This window comes from Ochotona curzoniae, unplaced genomic scaffold, assembly GCF_017591425.1.
Source record: "Ochotona curzoniae isolate NIBS_2020 unplaced genomic scaffold, NIBS_Ocur_1.0 contig_291, whole genome shotgun sequence".
Taxonomy (NCBI): domain Eukaryota; kingdom Metazoa; phylum Chordata; class Mammalia; order Lagomorpha; family Ochotonidae; genus Ochotona; species Ochotona curzoniae.
Window position 1 is genome coordinate 9,604,426 of NW_024465649.1, and position 20,734 is coordinate 9,625,159.

At 45.6% G+C, this 20,734-nt stretch overlaps 1 protein-coding gene across 1 annotated transcript in view; it reads left to right on the top strand.

The window, feature by feature from the left end:
• Positions 1-1,169: 1,169 nt before the first annotated feature.
• Positions 1,170-20,734, top strand: part of DAB1 (DAB adaptor protein 1) — a 383,239-nt gene continuing 363,674 nt past the window's right edge. The window contains exon 1 of the mRNA XM_040978648.1: positions 1,170-1,345. The gene's annotated coding sequence lies outside the window, so the exon portion shown is untranslated. The remainder of the gene's footprint in view (positions 1,346-20,734) is intronic.

Below are 20,734 nucleotides of genomic sequence, written 5' to 3' on the forward strand. Positions count from 1 at the left end.
GGGCAGCGGTGTGGCTCCTAAAAGGAACAAAAGTAAACTTTTGCATGCATGTGTTGCCTGCTTTTTTCTTTCCTTTTCTGTTTCTGACTCCCAATATGTAACATCGACCCATCAACCCAGCTCCCTTTCCTCTCCCCCCTCCAGTGCGTGCACATGCAACACACACACACACACACACACACACACACACACACACACACGAGGCTTTCAGTCCTCTAGAGACGGGAATGACACAACAGGCATTTACTGGAATTGAATCCAATCTCAGGGTGGAAGAAATTTCAAATCAATCCAGTATTTTCAGCGATTTCCTTCCTGTTGCAGATTTTCCTAAGCTGGTAACAGAAGCAGAGCGCAGTTGATGGTGCTCTCGGTGGCGCCGCGTCTCCAACGGGTTTTAACCTGAGGATTGTCCACTCCAAACCTACTATAAACCAGGTGGGGAAGAGGGGAAGGAATCGGGACTAACACAGTCTCGAGTGTACCTCCGCGCCTCCCCTGGACTGATAACAATGTGACCAATGCCCTATTCTCTGCCCAATTATGACCGGGAAACCTCCGCTAAGGCACCAGCCTCTAGCAGCACCGCCCAGTTGGACCAGCGCCCCCTCCGGCTAAGGGGCCCGGGGTAACTCGTTCTAGCTGTAGCTCCGCTCCTGGTTTCGCCCACGGGCGCGCTGTAGATTTGGGTATGTGGATGTTTAGCGGCTCCGCGCAAAGAGTAGCGCTGAAGAAAAAACATGAGGACTGCCGGGCGGGGACGGTGCTGGTGGCAGTGATGGTACGGCAATTCTTGGCTACTTGGTGAAACCCTGCCCTCCTTTCCCGCCTTGCGGACGCAGCTGGGGCGGGACCCCGTGCTCTCTCAGCTCTTCCCCCTTCCCTTCGGGATGGGGAGTGAACGAAGGGGCTCCAGAGGCGCGACTGCGAGCCGCGGCGCCCCCGCTCGCTCGCTCGCTCAGTTCTTCCTCCAGCTTGTCGTCACCGCGACTGGGCTAAGCTGTCGGAGCGCTCGAGCGGCGCACTGAGCGCCCCGGCGGGAGAGGGAGCTGCGAGGCCCGGGCGAGGGGCGCGCTGCGGGCGGCCGGGAGCCAGCAGGTGAGAGGCGCCGCGGGGCGCCGGGCCGGCGGGGCGGGGGCTGTCGGAGGAGGTGGGTCTGCGCTGGGGGCGGTCTCCTCCCCTTGCTCTGACGCGAGGCCCGTGGCTCCCCGGGAGGATGCACCGAGCGCCGCGCTAGCGGGGGGCTTCCCCGGGCTGGAGAGCGCGCCTGAGTGCCGCCTCCCGCCGGGCATGGGAGCCGCTTCCTGGCGGCTGTGGCAGCGGAGGATGCTCCAGGCAAGCAGAGGTGAGGCGAGGTGGGGGACTTGTGTAGCCCTGGAGTTCTGCTCCGGCAGGTGCTCTGTGGGAACTGCAAGCTTGGATGCCGTGGGGGTGGCTCCGCTGGGTCCACGGCGTCGGGCACGGAGGAGGGGCCCCCGGGGCGCGCCTCTCGGGAGTTGGGCAAGGGGTGCTGCGGGGATAGCTACTGCAGCAGTTTCTCCGTCCTCTACCTCCACTTGATGGAAGGAAAGGGGACAGCCTCCGCTTCTCTTTCCTGCGCCCCCCGCCCATCCCAACCCCCAGCTCCCTACTTGTGACCACGCGCGATCCTCTCTCCCCACTTGTCCTCCCAAGACCCGTCTCTCCGGGATCCCTGCACCTTCCTCCCTCCTGGCTCTAATTCTTGCCTGAGCTTGCTTTCTCCAACGGCTGCACCTGCCCCTTGCTCCCCAACCACCTCACCGCCTCACGAGTGGCGCCCCGGAGACCAGACGCTCCTACCCACTGCTGGTTCTCACTTTCCTCCACCCCAGGAGCACGGCAGTTTTCCTTCCACCTCTCCTACTGCGCGGGCTTTCCCGTAACCTCAGCCTTTTGCACGGGTGTCCTCGCAGCTGGCTCTGTGGTCCGCGGACCCCCGTGCCTGGTAGCCTCCCTCGGTAGCGCTCCCCAGGGCCGCTACCCGGCTGCCCGCTCCGTGCGCGCACTCTTCCTTCCCTGCCCCCGCGACTCGACAATTGCCTCGATGCGGGAGCTCAGCTTCTTTCTTACTGGGGAAACTTTCAATCTCGGGTGTTCCGTTTCTAAAGGAGCCATAAAGGGGGCTCTCAGCCGCTGAGAGAAGCGGGAATCAGGGACGCCGAGATGAGGGAAGTAGTGTGGCCGCGTCAGAACGGGGCCGCCCGCCGAGTGGGTGAAAAAGTAAATTTCCAAGCCAGCGTGGACGCCCGCAGCCAGGACGGACGGCAGGGGTTGGCTGCGGCAGCGGCGGGTTATTGTGACCCCTGGTGGGAGGGCGCGGCTTTTCTCCTACTTTTAAAGGCTTTTATGCTTTATTGTTTTTCTTTTGATGGAGTCGCGGTAAAGGACGGGAGGGCGGCTGGGGCACCAGAGAAAGACGCCTAGCGAGTCCCAGGCCACTTGGCGGCCGCGGTGCCTGCCTGCGGACTCTCCAGACTAAGTAGGTTTCCCTCCGGGTAGACCGCCCCCGCCCCCCACTGGCAACACACAAGTCCTCATTGTTGGGGGTCTGCGGGGGCACTTCCGCCGGGCCGCGCGGGGTGGGGGCGGGGAGGCGGGGGCACCGGGCGCGGCAGGGAGAGCTCCGTGGCGCGGGCATCGGTGCGCTCCGCTGCGTGTCGCCCAGGCTGGGGGCGCGTCCGCGAGGCTCCGAGGCTGCGTGAGCGTGGGTTCAGCTGCGTTAGAAAGAGGAGCGAGTTGAGAGCCGGCTGTGGCCGGAGCGCCTTTTCTCTGCCCTGGTGGAGCTGTGGCGGCTGAGCCCTCTTTGGAGACGGGTGCTGCCACGCAGCTCCATCGGGACCGCGTGCTGACCCGCGTGCTGACGCTTACTCTGCCTTGCCTCTAACCCCCCTCTGCTCCCTTCCTGCTGGCGCACTTTCACAATGTTGATGGTTTTTGAATAAAGGCCTTGTGGGGGTTCCTTTGACACTTCACAACACTTACCATATTTTCAAGTAATCATATAAATTAAAGGTGGCTTACGTTCAGAACCCCCTAATTATCCGGTTCACGTTTGTGCATTTATGTGCCAATTATAGGTCTTTGGGAAATCCATAACATTATCAACTGTCCCCACCCCCTGAATTAGCACCCATTGTTTTAACATCTCAAAGATGAGTGAGTGTGATGGAACCCCGCGCAGCTTAAGCAGGAGCCCTGGGTAGGGGGAAGGTTGGAGTAACCCCCTCCACAGCCCATCCCTTTCTCTCCCCATCTTGTCAAGGCTTGAGGACAATGCTGGAAACTGAAAAGGATCAAAGAATTTCTTGATTTCCTATTGAGGAGGGCGACCTAATCAAAGCTATATAAAAGTCAACTTCCAAGCAATCAGAAATTGTCTACTGATGTCCTTGATTGAAATCCCAGCATTCAAATGGAGTATTAAAGAACACGCAGAGAAGGGTTTTGAAGCGCTATTGTTCTTTTCCATACACAGAGGCCCTCTTAGAGGTGTAGGAAGTTCAAAATGCAGACTGGCAAGGTAACTAATTGGCATTGGTTGGCAGCATTGCGGGCATGAGGGAAGAGGCCAAGGTAAGAAGCGCAAGTGTGCAGTAACTGGGCTCCCAAGTATGGATTCAGTTCTGCACATCAACTTGGCAATTAAATCTCTTCCGAAAGCAGATTTATGAAGATGATTTTTCATGGACTCAGTTTTTTTTTTTGACGGTTTGCGTAAGGTCTGAATAGGCATATCTGAAACATTTAATCATGCTCATTGTATTCAACAATAAAATCTGAATAAAAATTACTTATTGTTGATGAAGCTCATCTCACAAGCTGTTTCACAGTATGTTTCATTTGCAAGACACACCATTGTGCGAAGCTGCCAGGAGGAGATCATATCACTTATTGTTCATTTTCTCCGCCCAGACGGGAGAGGAATGTGCTGTTCTGCTGGCGCTCCCCTTTGCCCTGCGAAGTGATTTCTCTTGAGCAGGGCGGGAGTCTGACTTGGTACCTCCCAGGACCCATCTCAGATACTGCGCTGGGTGGATTTTAGATGCTGGGAGCCACCCTGCAGGCAGACCAATGTAATTGAAGCAGCGTTTCATTCCGGTAATTCACTCAAGTCAAACATTTTGTTTTTGCTGCGATTTAATCCGTTTCTCAAGCTAATAAAGAAGACAAAGCAAGAAAATCACAGTTTATGTCTTTTAGATGGCACTTGAAAAAATGGCACATTGAAGGGTGTTGTCAGGAACTTGAAGTGTTATTTAGGATTCTCTGTAATGGAGAACGTACACTAGTTGAGTGTGGTGCCTGAGGCGTAATCATGGACCCTCTCAAAACCTCAGTTTCCTCATTGCAAAATGGGCACAATACTAGCTACCTGGGGGATCTTTGAGCAGTTTTCCAGGGGAAATCCAGTCACCGAGTGTTCCAGCACCTAGTGTTAGTAAACAGAAAGGATGGCATTTGGAATTAGAATACTGGGGTGAACCCAGCTACTTCTTGGTGATGTCTGGCAAGTCACGCTTACGTAGTTACAAGAATAATTGACATAGTGCTTGCTAGGAGTCCCGTAGGCTGCCCAGCACTTTCATTAAACCAAGGAAGTGAAATCTTCTCATTCCATCTGGAAGAGAGGGAAGTTGTAGCAACAGGGAGCTTTGGTAACTTATGTGAATACCTTGAAAGTAAGGAGTGGAAACAGCACTGAAACTCAAGCTCTGTGGTTCCAGGTTCTAACCTAACCGTGATATTAGCCTGCCTCTGAGTCGGGAGGTGATCCTGGCTGCTTTTCAGGATGGTGATAACATGTACTGGAGGATAATGACATAGGAAGACTTTCTGTAGGAAGATGCTGTGTATTTGTTCCCATTGCTTTATTGTGAGCAGTTCAGTTGGACTGATGCAAAACATTGAACACTTGGGACTTGGTGACTGTTCCTAGTAGGTCTTGGTTGATATTGGTACACATGTATCTACTCTGCAGAGATAGCCATTAATTAAGTAATTAATGAGTAATTGGAGAATAATTAATTAGGCAGTCAGGATGACCAAGACTGTAGTACAGCTGTTGTCTGTTACAAGCCTTGGTAAATGGAGATTCTCAAGCTGGGAGGTGGTGTGGGGTGGCGGGGCTGGGCAGTAGTAGAAGCTGGTATCGCCATCAGCATCTCCAGGTCTGCAGGCTGTGTAGCCTACATCAGCTCCTCTCAGCTTCTCTGGGTTTTGATGTTCTTTATAATAAAAGAAGCACCTGCTTCACAACATTGTTTGGCAGAATACGGACCTCACTCAAAATGCTTAGAACAGTGCCCAGCAGATACTCTTTTGGCATCTGACAGGTTTTTTTTTTTTTTTAAAATCAGGGATGTTCTGAGATTTAGGTACCCTAATGCCTGTTTTGCTTTGTTGTTATCCAGCAGAAAGGGAGGAAGATACATGTATGCAGACTTGTGTGTGTGTGTGTGTTAGAATTTCAAAGCTTTCCTTTTAGTTGATTTTGTTGGAAATATTTTCTTGCATACTTTCATTCATTATGAAAAGGAATTGTAGACATGCGCATCATGCTAAAGTCTCCATGCTGGTGTGATTTTCAGCACTTGTTTTTAGGAAAATAAAGTGACATTGGTTTTAACAGTGGTTTAGTCAATTATCCCAATTTCCAGATTGGCAAGAAAAGTCCTGTTGAGAAGATATGTAATATACAACAGAGGGCACCAGAACACTCTCAAATCCCTGTGCTCCTTTTCTAGTGATTCTTCCTCTTAAAAAATATTTATTTTATTTGAAGTGCCGAGTTACAGAGAGAGGAGAGAGAGAGGGCAAGACAAAAGATCTTCCCTCTGTTGTTGGTTCACTTCCAAAATGGCTGTAAGATCCAGAGCTGTGTCAGCCTGAAGCCAGGAGCCAGGAGCCAGTAGCTTCTTCCAGGTCTTTCATGTAGTTACAGAGAACCAAAAACTTTGGGCCATCTGCTGCTGTTTTCCCAGGTGGGTTAGCAGGGAGCTGGAACTGATGCCGTATGGGATGCCAACACTATAGGTGGTGGCTTTACGCACTAAGCCACAGCACTGGACTCATTCCTTCCTTTTGACAAGCTGTGCCCTATGACAGGACAAAGAAGTGACTAAATGACTTGCACTTGGCCATAAAGCTTGGTATGTAAGTGGCTGTCAGGCTATCAAACAGGAGCCGATCAGATATTCCAGATTAAAAAAAAAACAGTATTAGTAGGGAAAAAAGTAACACCATAAACTCCCTGAGTTATACATTTCTATCCTTGAAAAATTGCAGTGGACTCAATCTGAAATGCATGCAAGAATATAAGCTGTGTAAGATACACACAGGTACATACACTGCTGCAACCACCCATTAAGACAGTCACCTCAACAGCTCCCTTAGCTTGTAGAGCAAGTCATGGTTCAAGGTTTCCTTTTCTGGAATACGCTCTTTGTATTTTTCTTCCACTTAGTCCTCAGATAAGGGAAGGCTTTGGTTTAGGAATCATAAAAGTCCTCTGGCTTCTGTTTTATGAGATATGCAGCATATTCTATTGGAAAGTAATCGACAGCTTGCTTTTATTGTTATTATTTTACTGTGTTTGAACCCAACATATAGGCCATCTATCTACAATGTCAGGGGGGGGATTCTCATGAAGAGAAAAAGGAAGACAGGCAGAGAATAGAAGAGTTGAATAGAAGCACTCACAGCTCAAATGATGGAGGTTTTGTACTGGTGAAGGTGGCCTGTTTAGGGGAGACAGATGAGGACTGGCCCTCTCAGAGAGCTGTTACTGGGGCAGAATGAACTGGGGCAGAACAATTGCCAAGCCGGTGTACCTGCTCTCAGATTCTGACTCTGCTGGTCTGTCTCTGACTCTCTCCTGGACTCCCTTCCTGTCAATTCGCTGTCCATCAGTTTAGCCACCTCCTTTGTCTTTGTTCCTTTCTGTTTCTGTGTGAGTCTCTGCCTCTGTTTGTTTCCTCTTGTTTCTGTTCTTGTTAGTATTTCATTTGAAAGTTTAGCCTGACGTGTTGTGAATATTCACTGAGTATCCAGGAAATCTTGAGCATGCACACAAAGATCTTTTGCGTATACACTTAGCAAATATTTACTGAATACCCACTTTGTGCCTGTCCTAGGGTCATGGCTAGGTGTTGTGAACTGCAAAGGTCTGCCGCCTAGGGAACCAGCCTCATGCATAAATAGCTATGATGTGCTACCAATAGCAGCTGGAAGCTGTTGGAGAAAAGCAGGCATAAAGAATGCTTTGCAGAAGAGATTGCACTCTAGTTTGAGAATGTCTCAATTTAAAGGCAACCTGGAATGAAAGTGGGCCTCAACATTTGTTATGGGCTTAGCGATGGGCATATATAAGAGTGGTCATGGTGTAGAAACTGTGATTGAAATAGGAAAAAAGAGAGAAAGAAACAGAATGGACTTGGACGGGCCAAACCAGAATTCTGGAATTCAGTCCAGTTCTAGTTCCAACTCGGGGATGGCAGGGACCCAACTACTTGAGCTATTCCCTGCCTCCCCCCAGGAATCTGGGATGAAAAGTAATATACTATCGTAATAATTTAGAGGAAACCAGTAAAGTGGGGGCAGGGGAAGATAGGGGACTGCAGGAGTGTGGAAAATCACTGAGCCTATGGAACTATATCATAAACTACATGACTTAAATAATAATAATAATAATTTAAAAAAGAAAGTAAAGCCAGACTGGAGCCGTACCACTTCAGTGTGGGATGGGTTGTCTTATGTGTCATGACAGATACTTGCCCTGGAATGGGTTTTTATAGAGAATTTCCCAAACTGTGTTTCAGGGAACACTTATGTTCCCCACGATAGTTAGGATGTTTCAAAAGGAAGAGTGCTCAGTGTGAAAGAAAATCCGTGCTCAAACATTTTTGGAAACTATTGAATTATACATCCTGTTTTTTGCAAGATGTGACATTTCCTGACACGTTAAGGGTTGAAAGATTTCCTGCAGTGCAGAAGTGCACTGAAATCATTGAAGATTTTCTAAATTCCTTTGCATGAAATCTTGATGGCAAAGAGCATCACTCAATGGCATATGATAGATGTGTCGCTTAAAAATGTTTGTAGGGGCTCATTTCTATGAAAGTAATATGTGAGGTTCAAAATGTGGATAGAGTACCCACAATACACTGAGAGTGTAAATAGCACTGCAATGAAACAACCAAGCCTGTATTAGCATACAGCCAAAGTAACGAAGCGAAATAAATACGTTTGCAGTGCCCTAATACCCTTCTCTATGGTTGGCTCTGCATTCCCCCTGCTAGGTACAGCTACCGTCCCAAGTTTCATCTTCCTCCTTCTGTGTTGTTCTTTTGGATATTCTGTTCTGAAGAACTAGCCTAAAAAGAATTACCCTGGGGCCAGTGTCGTGGCACCACAAAGCGATCCTCTGCCATATGATGCTGGCTTCCCGTAGCAGCACTGGTTTCTGTCTCTGCTGCTGCACTTCCAAACTAGCCCTCTGGTAAGGGCCTGGGAAAGCAGTGGAAGATTGCCCATAGAAGATAGCCCAAGGTGTTGAACCCTGCAGCCAGATGGGAGACCTGGAAGAAGCTCTGGGCTTCCAGTTTAGGATTAGCTCAGTTCTGATTATTGTGGCTCTTTGGGTAGTGAACTAGCAGATGAAAGAATTTCTCTCTCAAACTGTTCCTTCTCTTTATAAAATATGTATTTTGAAATAAAGACAAATTTTTAAAAAAGCTATTTACAAAAAAGAATTTTCCTACATTATCATCCACTTGCTAGCTAATAGCCACAAAGATAATAAGAAGTAATCTTTTTGTCCCTAATATTTTGTTCGAAATGGAGACATTGGGCCAGGCGGTGGCCTTGCAGCTGAAGTCCTTGCCTTGAACATGCCGAGATCCCAAATGGGTGCCAGTTCTAATCCCGGCAGCTCCACTTCCCATCCAGCTCCCTGTTTGTGGCCTGGGAAAGCAGTCGAGGACGGCCCAAAGCCTTGGGACCCTGCACCCATTTGGGAGACCCGGAGGAAGTTTCTGGTTCCTGGCTTTGGATCACTATAGTACCGGAGGTTGCGGTCACTTGGGGAGTGAATCATGGGACAGAAGATGCTCCTCTCTGTCTCTCCTTCTCTGTGTATCTGACTTTGGAATAAAAATAAAGTACAACTTTAAAAAAAAGAAATGAAGCATTTATAAACTTTTCAGTGGAAGGAAATGGGATTTCTTTTAACTAAGGTGTGTGGAGTGTAGTAGGTGCTTAATAAGATCTTGTGGAATTGAATTCAGTATGTGCACGCTCATGTGGATGATTAAATTAATATGGATCAAAAGATTAGGGTAGATTAATAGTTCTTCTGTCAACAATATTGAAATTCTTTCTGATCAGTGAACTTGAAAACCTTTTATCATACTTTTTTATTTTGTAATCCAAATTTGAATGTGAGTAGTTATAATCGTCCGCCGAAAGTCATTTTTGTGTTTTATTGACATCACTTAGACTCATTAACGGTAACTGCTTCTCCAAATCTGTCCTATTGTAGTGGTTGATTCAATAGAGCAATCCAGCTCTATTAAGAGGAAAAATAAATGCTTTTCTTTGAAAGAGGAAGTGTGTAGATTACAATGCTAATTAATGACTGAATACCCTGACACTAAATACTTGGAAGGCTTATGGAGGTCCTATCCTCAAGGTCTTCAAGGAATAACTCTCAGTAACAGAGGGTTCAAGTGAGGTGCTATCACACAGCAGTGCAAGCATCTCTCTTGAAACATGGGAGCCTGTTGACAAAGATTGCATCCTCTAAGCTGCGAGTCATGTTTAGAAGACAGTTTCCTTTTCTATGACCCTAGCCTGTGTTCGTATATTTCTGTATACATGTCAAGATGTAGTGTGAATGGCAGAATATTGGTAGGGATTGCGTGATAGGAAGGATGAACAGAAATAGGAAGCAGGAGACTTCGAGCCTCATGAGGTTACCTCTGGTCTTAATCTTGGCTACATGAAAAACAATAGATCAGCTTCTCCCACAGGGTTAGAAGTTGGTCCTGCTAAGGATCTACTCTTAGAGTGCCAAGAGACATTTGGCTTTGCTTTTACCTGTTTCCTCTGGAAGTTAAATCCCAGTGGTTAGCAGAACAGAGTGAAATCTGCAGTGTGGATGATCACTGACATAAGGAAACTGTGTAATAGGTAAGGAGCAGGAGCCGTGCAGTGTTGTTCCCTGGTGATGGCTTAGTAGTGCCAGTATGTCGTGACAGGGCCACGTACTAGGGCTTGATTTGGGTCACAGGTCACATGATTCTGAGCAGAGACTTTTATGTATGCCCACAGAAGTTCTAAATATAAATCCCAACAATTCATGTAAAATCACAAAAGTACTAGAAATCCAAAGGCAGACCAAGATGGGCCCACCATCTCTAGCATTGTAACGGTGGCACGTATTGTGAGACTCTAGCTCCAATGAATATAGACAGGTTACTGTAATTTATTCCTTTGAGAAACCAAAAAGATTTATAGATTGCATTGAAGCTGGAGTCTTGCCAACCTTCTGCTACCTAACTTCTTAATTTTAATGTAGTTGAATTTATCAATCTTTTCTTTTATGGTTAGCACTTTTTATGTCTTGTTTAAGAAAGACTTCTTTTCTCTCCCTGATGTCACATACATATTCTTCTTTATTATCTTCTAAAAGCTTTATTGTTTTACCTTTCATGTTTAACTTCTGTGATCCATGTCAAACATGTATGTGTGTGCGTGTGTGGGGAGGTATTCATTTTAATTCTCCTCCATATGGAAAAATAATTTTCCTGGCACACATAGCATTTTTTAGAGTGTATTTAATTGGCTTACTTATTTGAAAGGCAAAGTGATACAGGGAGGAAGAAGAAGGGAGAAAGGAGAGAGATCTTCCATATTCTGATTCACTCCCTACATGATGCAAGGCCTAGGTCTGGACCAGGTCAAAGTCAAGAGTTCTGCTGGTGTCCAGCATGGATGGCAGAAGGCCAGGTAAATGAGTCCCCTTCTGCATCTTCTCAGGCACCTTAGCAGGAGTTGGATGGGATGTGGTGCAGTACATACTCATAATGTCAAGTCATGTACGGGGTAAGCATGGGTGTATTCAGAGCACTGGGTTAACTCACTGAGAAACAATGCCAGTGCGATTGAGTTTCTAGGTGACTGCTTTGTCTATTCTCTTGCGTAAACCAAATTGTGTTACTTCGGCTTTGAAATAAGTTTGGCATTTTTTTCTATAAGGTCCATTTTCAGAAATTCCTTGGCTTTTCTTGGCCCTTGTTTTCTTTATGAATTTTATAATTATGTTTTAGTGTTTCACAAAAATGCTCTTGAGATTTGATTTGAGTGACATTGAATTTATAAATTGGTTCAAAGAGAATGGCATTATTATGGTATTGAGTCTTTCTACCCAGAAATGTAGTAACTCTCCATTTCTTAGTTCTGATTTCAAGAGTTTATGGTTTTCTCCATAAGTATATGTACCCTTTCATTAGATTTATTTTAGGTACTTTGTATTATTATAGTTGGCTTTATAAATATCACAAACTTTAAAATGCACATTTTCTACATTTTCATCTTCAGCTCTCATTCTGAAGAGTGGGGAGTCAGGAGAACTAGAAAAACACTGTTGTCTAGTGAGTGCTTACCAAGTGGTAGGGGGCTTGCCTGCAGAGTTATTTCATAGCTAAATAGAAGAGCCTGCTGACCATCACTGCTGTCTTCTATGGATCAACAATGCAGGACATAATAAGGGATCTTTATTTGATTGGCCTAATGGACCTGTGGAGTGAGGAAAGGGACTAGTGAGAGAGTGACCTCCCGAGTAGCAGCCCATCACTTTGTTCAGGTAACAGAGGTTTGGAAGGACGTTGCTGGCTTTCCCATGGAGAGCAAGGGACTCTGTGCAGGAGAGGACAGTCCAGTTTCAAATTGGGGGTCCTGTTCAGCAGGAGGCGTGGGAGTGATTCTCGCTCGTGACCTAATGGCCTGGCTTTTACAGCACAGCTTAGTTTTTTAACTACCCCAGGAGCCACTTTTGCTTGGAAGTCTCAGCTCCAGCTTGAATCCTGAGAGCCCTAGGTGTGTCTATTGCAAGTGAGGAACCAGAGGAGGCTGAAAAGATGTGCCCCAGCTGTGAAGCTTTGCTGGAGCAGAGACCCAGGTTTCTCTGTGCCCACATTAGTGCTCTTGCTGTCTTGTCCTTAGTCTGTTGGTTTCAGATCTTCTAGTGTGCCATGATGAGCTGCTGGCAGGCTTTGGCCCTTCGAGGAAGCTTACAGATATTAGGAAAGTATAACTGGTTCTTGAACAAGAGGACAATGGGACAAATATCCAACCATGGCCCATGTGATAACGATTACCTGCCAGCAAAGTCCTTCCTCCCTTTCATCCTTACATAAGCCCACTCCTGTTCTTTTCTTCCCCTTATTTGTTTATGTTTTATTACATTTCATTTTATGACATCATTTCATAGGCTCTGAGGTTCCCCCAACCCCTCCCCACGCCCTCTCCCCATGGTGGTTTACTCCACCTTATTGCAGTATTACAGTTCAAATCCAGTCATGCTTCTTTCATTGCAAGCATGTATCATGCATAGAGTCCAGCATCTTATTGTCCACATAAATTCAACAGTTTCTTGGGCAGACCATCTCTGGTCTAAAAGCAGAGCTGGCAGAATATCATCCCAACCAATTAAAAGCCATAACATAACATCGATAATAGTTTACAACATTATGGAGTTAATTGACATGGTATTGAGTGGCTGATATGTTAGAAAATGCAAGTTCTTAACCACATCCTGTGACTACTTCATTGACATTTCAATTTTAGTTTATATACAACAGGCTTCTATCCACCTTAAAATGGCTATAGGATACTATTCAGCTATCGCATGTCTATTTTCATTTTTGTATTTAGCAGTTTATTGTATTGAAGCTAATTTTTACTGGACTTGGCAGATTTTAGGATAGTCCAAACTGGCTTATAACTCTAACAAGGCATACGTCAACAGTTGAGGCATGGAACAGTTTTAGGAGGGGTGTGCAGAGAAATCTTCAATTCCACAGTGAGGAGTAACATATTTTCGTGTCCTACCTAGTAAGGGATATGTGAGTCCCCGCTGACGGTTTCCTGTCTGATTCTAAGCTTTCTTTGTTGTTCTTTGTCTATCTATTCTAATTTGTATTGTTGTTGTTTGTTTTGTTTTGTTTTTTCTGGGGGGGGGTGGTCCAGGACGACCCTGATGGTCGTTGCAGGAGAGGGTTGGGTTCCAAAGTTAGAACTTAAGTAAGGACCAGAGAAAGCTCCTCTGCCTAGTCTTGAAGGGAGTTTATTGTTCTTCTGTTTCTGCAGACCACTCAGGGCTCCTGGCTGTTGTTCTGATGACATTGGATGCTGTGAGGAAGGATTTGGGTTTCTTCCATCCCATATGGGAGATTGATATGAGAGTGGATGACCTCAGAGTTATCGGCCTCCGAAGGCACTCCAATTCCTCGTGGTCTCCTTGGCAGCTGGGATGTAGCCCTTGGTGTCCGTACTGATGCCCATTCCCGTTCTTTATCATACTTCCATGATACCTGTGTTCTAAGACTTAGAGCAGGTGCTTGTTTTTCTCTGCAAGTTATCCCTTACTGCCATCAGTGTTGGTAAAATTGCAAATTTCTCTTTTCTCCTTGCCAAATGCTATACCTTTTCCTTGACCTCCCATCAGCAATGTTCTGTTGGTCTTCTGGAATGAAATTAATATACAGTGCTATTGTCAGTTTGACAGAGGTTGACTCATACCAATCAAGATTTGTTGGGACAGAAGCCGAGCACAGGGTTAACCTAATAGATTGTGCTTTCTGGCTGTGAGAACAGGAAACTTTTGCCACACATGATCACTGGAGGCAGAGTTTTGGTATGTTTGAGCAGCCATAATCAATATGGCTAGGACAAAGGGAGGCTAGAAGAGGGGGGTCTGGCATCCAGACTAGCGTTGATCTTTTTAGTTTATGTGTTCATTAATTCATTTTTATTGAAATGCAAACACAGAGGCTTTCTGTCTGCTGAGTCATCTCCAAATGCCCCCAATAGACCAAAACTAGAATCTTGGAACTTAATTCCTGGCTCCCAATTGGGTGATAAGCTTAAGTTCTTAAGCCATTATTCCCTGCCTCCCGTTGTGCACATTAGCAGGAAGCTGGATCGGAAAAGGAGTAGCCTGGACTTGAGTCATACATCTCTTTGTGGTATGTGAGTATCTCAGGCAATGATTTCACTGCTGTGTCAAATATCTACCCCCCATTGCTCTCTTTTCAAAATAAAGGTCTTACAACATGTTCTTGAGCTGAGGCCTTCTCCCTTACTAATGAAATCTTAACCTAAAATGCCTAACCACAGGCCGCAGTGAATGACTTCTGAATGCTGAGATGTGTAATCCAACTGAGCACAGGTGGTACAGTGGTCCCTTTCTCTCTCACATGGAAGACTGCAGTGGGGAGGACATACTGGAAGAGTAGTTCAGACATAGACTTCTACTTCCTTGTGAAATCACACAATAATGCAGATATTTTACACTTGGGATTGTTCACTTGGTGCATTATCTGAAGCCAATTTAAAAATCACAACCTAGGGCCTGACATAATAGCTTAGTGGCTAAAGTCCTCACCTTCCATATTCTGGGATCCCATATGGGCACTGGGTCATGTCTGGCTGTTCTGCTTCCCATCCAGCTCCCTGCTTGTGGCCTGGGAAAGCAGTGGAAGATTGCCCAAAGCCTTGGGATCCTGCACCTGTGTGGAAGATCTGGAAGAAGCTCTTGCCGACTGGCTTTGGATTAGCTCAGCTCCAATTGTTGTGACCACTTGGGGAGTGAACCAGTGGATGGAAGATCTTTCTGTGTCTTCTCTCTAAATCTAGTTTCCAATAAAAATAAATAAGTCTTAAAAAAATCACAGCCTAAAGATTAAAACTGCCAACAAGTGTCTGTCAGAAGTGACCAGACTTCTCTGTGCTGTCGTGAGCTCACTCAGAGTCGCCTAAGCTGTGACTCCCTAGCAGATTTTAAGAATTTCACTGGTATGGATTATGTAGTGGCAATCCAGTCAGGACATCTATGGAGGCAGACTCCTGAGTAGGGAATCTGGTATGGGAAAACTAGTTACAGAAGTATGGAAACAGGTGCACACAAGAGAAAGAAGCAAAGGGCAGACTGGCAGTGGCAGGAAGCCAGCCTCCGTCGAGAGGCACAGGCCTCATTGGAGAGCATAGCATTATCAGAACCCAGCAGGGAGCAGGTGTGAAGGCAGAGTGCACTGGAGAAAGGCCAGAACTGGAGCTGCTGGAAGCCCAGCTGAGTTTGCATGGTGGCAATGACAGCACACAGAGCATGGGTCCGGGCAGAAGACTCTGCCACTTCTGGGAATGCCAACTTGAAACAGATAATGCTTCTTCTAGTTCTCCCTTCTTCTACCTGCCTCCTGCCAGTTTCTCCCAATGAGTGAACTAGAAGTCTGTTGACAAGGTAGCCTTTGGAATAGAGTCAAGACCAATTTCCTTCAACACAAGGAGAGCTGGATGAGGGGGCATGATCTGAGTGAAAGGTAGAGGACTTGCTCCTCCACCAGAAACAGTGCAACTCCTAAAAGAAATGTTTGCTACTATAGCAGAGTTGAAGGCTAGCAGGGAAGTAAAACACTTATTGTGTTGGGTTGGCCATCAACTTTCCCTTTTGCACTCCTCCCACTCCATCAGGGTCATCCTACCTTGTAGGGAGTGGAGATGGCTCTGCTGAAAGTGGAGTTAAGCTCTATTTACTACAGTGTGCTGAAGGATAGGACAGCAACAGCAGTAGGACTGCACAGCCCTCTTCTGCAATTGCAGGGTATAAAAAGCTCTGAAAATGAATTGATGATCAAACCTGACTTGGCCCACCCCAGGAAGTTACTTATTAAGCTTTATTGAACCCTCTGAGTTGGCAGCTGTGCTACCTTTTGTTTCAAGAGCAGCTAACAGTTTGATTACAAGTTATCACGAGGCATCTGGATGGAGATGTAAAAGTTAAAAGTTTTGTGGATGTTGTAGTTTGTGCTACCTTTCTAATAGCCATAATAAAATCTGCAATCTGAAGTCATCAGACCCCAGGGAGATTGAATGAATGATTGTGAACCTGGATTTCAGCATGACAGAGAAAAAAGAATGTGACTGTGGTACAGTTATGTATGGTTCTGAATGACATTCACTTGTTTCCTGGAATACAAAAGTGTCACAGCTTAAGGGGCCTCAGTGCCTTGAAGGAACTGCCCACTCTTCTTCTTTGAGGAGATGCTGCACAGGGAGGAGACTTAACTACACATGTTGCAACATTATCAGGGATTGGTTGATTGTAGAGCTGGAACCATTTGTTGTTCCTCTGCTCTGAAGATCATGCAAAGGTTCCATTTTTTCCCCCGTGAATGTGTTAGTGGGATGAAAGAAAGCAGCAGATGGGTGTCCAGGAAAAGTCATTCTGCAGCTACAGTAATCTTAGGTCTATGGCATTTTTCATAGGCACACACGTACACACACACACACACACACACACACACACACACCAGCATCTTGCGTGTACTCCCAGAATTGTCAGATAGGCAGGATGGTTGATGCTATCCTCATCTGATAGATGGGTATACCCGGGCCTGACAAATACTAGCTCTGTGGCCACGGATGAGCCCTTTAATTTTCTGATCCTCAGTGGGAATAATGGGCTCTTCCAGGCTGGTTTTGCTACAGGCCACACAACTGGAACCCTGCCATGCATGGCACTTCATTTCTGCCTCACCCCTCCACCCTTTGACAAGTGTGTCCTCTGCACAAGGTCAACCAAGCTCTTGCCTGTGAAAAGGGCTGGCTCTGGTGCATAGGAGAATTTAGGTGCAGAGTGATCATAGCCTCTTCACTCAGGTGATTTTGTTTTTGTTTTTGCTTTTGCTTTAATAGCAGAGACTTCAGCTAACTCCACTCTGCAGTTGTTCTTTCTCTCTTTGGAAAGTGATCTTGATATGCCATGACCTTGGTGGCCCCTGTTGTCTTCACATGTGTGGGAAACAGTTTGATATTTTGTGTGCTGTGAATCCTACTGGAAGGGGGAACAGTTGTTGCCCCTCCCACCCCTCCAGTTTGCTCCAGGAAGCAGTTTTAGTACTTGTCAGCACCTGTGAGCCTTTGTGTGCTGTGATTCACTGTGGACGGGGAGAAGAAAATATTTCCTCTTTGTGAGTATTTTGCAAGACTAATATAGCCACATTTTTAGGGCAGGTTTATTGATCCATAACTTATAGAACACTCCAGAGGAAGGAGATAGAGATCTACTCTGGGAGGTAAAGACATTAGGCATGTCACATCTAGTGTTGACTTCTGAGCACATTGTCCAGTCAGCTTTTTTCGGGTGTGTTGTAGGTTGCCAGTGTGATGGTGACTTGCCTTGGACATCCTCTAAATGGGCAGTTATGTCATTTTGTTTTTAAATTGGGATGGTGTGAAGGTGTGGGTAGAGAAATGGAATGATCATGATGCAGACAATTCTGATCTTCTCCAATCGCTTGACCAAAGGTCGCATGTTATTATACATATAAGAGGCAACACAAGTCTCAAGGATCCCTCACCTAGAGGTGGTGGTGCTAATGGTTACGCCTGTGGAGATGATAAGGATGATGGTGATGGTGATGAGGAAAATAATAGCCACCTCATCATCCAGTACAAGCAGTAATGATTTGTCGGAAATGGCTCTGTGCCGTGTGCTTGATCCACTAACTCAGTATTCTTAGGACTGCTACAGAATACTGACAACAGTGACCAGCTCCATGGTCGTGCAAGACACACAGTGTTTTCCTTCTAAATACAGGGATAGTTAGTGAAACACAGATAAACAGATAATACTGTTGTAGTACTTTGTAACACCCAGGGAAGTGTTAGCTGTGGTAAACTGTAAGACAGAGGGATGGATTTCTTGTGGATAGGGAAGGATTAACATCAAGTGCTTTGGAGAGCACTTGGAATTTGGTAGTGAATCTTTCCTGCAATGAATATTTCCCAGGTACTGTGCTGGGCTTCGGGCTCACAGCATGAGTGTATTAGAGACACAGTTCCCCTCTGGGTGCATCAAGTCTGTTGGAGAAGACATAAATTCACAGTCTTTACCTTCAGACCAGAGATGGTCTCACCAAGAAATCGTTGAACTCACCAGGATGATTAGATGCTGGACTTTATGCTTGGTAAATACTTCCAATGAAAGAATCTCAACTGAATTTGAAATGTGGTAATGCAACAAGGCGGAGAAATCCATCATGGGGGGAGGGTTCGGGGAGGGTTCGGGGAGGGGTGGGGCTATACCAGTGCCTATGACACTGTGTCATATAATGCAATGCAATTCATAATAATAATAAAAAAAATTCACAGTCTAGGTCAGAGGACCATAGTAAAAGTGGAGTTAAGAACCATCACTCTGAGGGAATTCTGGGCAGTTTGGAATGTTTGGATTGTAAAGTGGCTGGATTTCAGGGTCCAGGGAAAAAGAGACTGGAAATGTTATTGGGCCAGTGCATGCAGCAGCTTGTCATTAATTGTTAGTGAAGACACTGAGTTTGCGCTGATGGTGGTGAAACAGTCTCTCCTTTTATAAACTTCTTTACAATTGTCTTGATTTTCCCATTGTCTGGGATCAAAAAAGCAGGGCAAAGAGGACTGTGATTGTTTATTCAGGTGTAATCAGGATGTGCATATGTCAAGTGCAGTTCACTGTAATTGTTGCTGAAGTGTCTGGTAAGCTCTGCGTGCTCAGGTTGGGATGAGGACTGGATACGCTACCATTCAGCTGCAGTCAGTTGTCACATGAAGGGAATGTGTGAGACCCATGTAGCCAGGGCTTTCTCATTTGCAAGCAAAGTTAAACATCTTGGTTGCATTTTTAATGTGAAACATTCATGTTTTAAAATTTGGCACTAAATCAGTTAAATAACAATGGGTGAATGTTTGGCCGGAGTGGTTAGTTAAGACACTGAACTGCTCACATTCAAGTGTCTGGGTTCCAGTTTACACCCCATTTTTGAAAAAGACTTATTTGTTTTTTAATTGGAAAGGTAGATCAACTGAGAGAAGGATATATACAGAGAAAGATCTTCCCTCTCTTGGTTTATTCCCTAAGTGACTGCAATGGCTGAGTGAGCTGAGCTGATCCAAAGCCTAGAGTCAGGAGCTTCTTCTGGGTCTCCTGTGTGGGTGCAGGGCCCAAGCCTTTGGACCATCCTCTGCTGCTTTCCCAGGCACAAATTGGGAATTAGAAGAAAAGTAGAGTAGCTGGGATAGGATCTGGTCCTCATGTGGAAACCTGGCACATGTACGGTGGGGACTTTAGCCGCTAAGCTATCACCCTATTTCTGATCCAGCTTCCTGGTAATCTGTACTATTGGAGGTCACAGATGATGTCTTAAATAGTTTGGTCCGTGCTTTTCAAGTGAAAGACTTAGATGGGGTTCTGGGCTCCTGGCTTCAGCCTTGCCCACCTCTGACTGTTGGCTCAGCCTTGGATGTTGTGGACATTTGGGAAGTGAACCAGCAAGTGAAAGATCCCCTTGTCTCTGTCACTTTGACTTTCAACTTAAGTAATTAAACAAAAACCTTAAAAATCCCAAGCAAACACATTATGTAGTCTAAACATAGATGGACAGTGGCTGATTTTTATGAGTTCTGGTATGCTTTTTGTAATAGTGTTATGATTCCATAAATTCCCTCAAGTGGAAGTTCAGTTCACATATCAAAGGATGAATTGACTTTCTTTAGATGGAGGAAGTTGTTGCAAGACAGCTGAATGGTGGGAAACTGGACCTCATTTATTTCTGTGTTTCCTCAATCACCTTGTTTGTTTTCCTTGATCAGATGTCTCTAATGCACAGTAAATGCGTCAATAAAGCCAGTGTCTGCTGCAATTCTTATGTATTCTCTGCTGTTCACTGGGCAACATGAAGTTTGCATCTGTCTCCATCCACAGCAGCCTTAATTAAGCTTGTTATGTACTGCTACCAAGGGCATCTCCTTTCGTGAGCCAAATGAGTAGTTTTAGGGTCTGTAATAACAGCATTCAGTGGCTTTCTCATTTAGGGTTGCTGACTCCCAGTCACTGAAATGTGCATGTTTCAACCTAGAGTGAGAACATGAGCGACTTAGTCATTGCTGTGGAATTGAGTGAATGTCATAAATATTTATTTATCTTTTCCATAGCTGGCATAGAAATGTTGGGCTATGAAAAAAAGTTGTTCAGAATAAAAACAACAGAAAATTCATTGGCTATCCATCTCCTGGATGCATGTGTCGCTTTTGGTTTTCATTAGTGTCTAGCAATATACTTTGAGAAATTAGATTTGAACAGAAGCTCAAGCAGAATAGGAAAGCTCCCAGTGCTCACAATTAACCTGTTTTAAGCAAGGACCTATTGCACACAGCAGCCTTCTTTTAACCAGATAGTGACTAGAATTGAGTGGTTTTTCTTTCAGTAAATAACTCCATATTTATAGAAGTTGGAAAACACACACGCAGTAAGAGAGACAAAAGATTATTTTCAGCATTTCTGTCCAAAGGCAATCACTGTTCGGAGCTTGAGTAATAGAAATAAAGAGGCGTGGGTTTGAGTTAAATCAACAGTTTGTAGTTTCATTCTTGCCAAATGTGATTTTTCTTTTCTTTG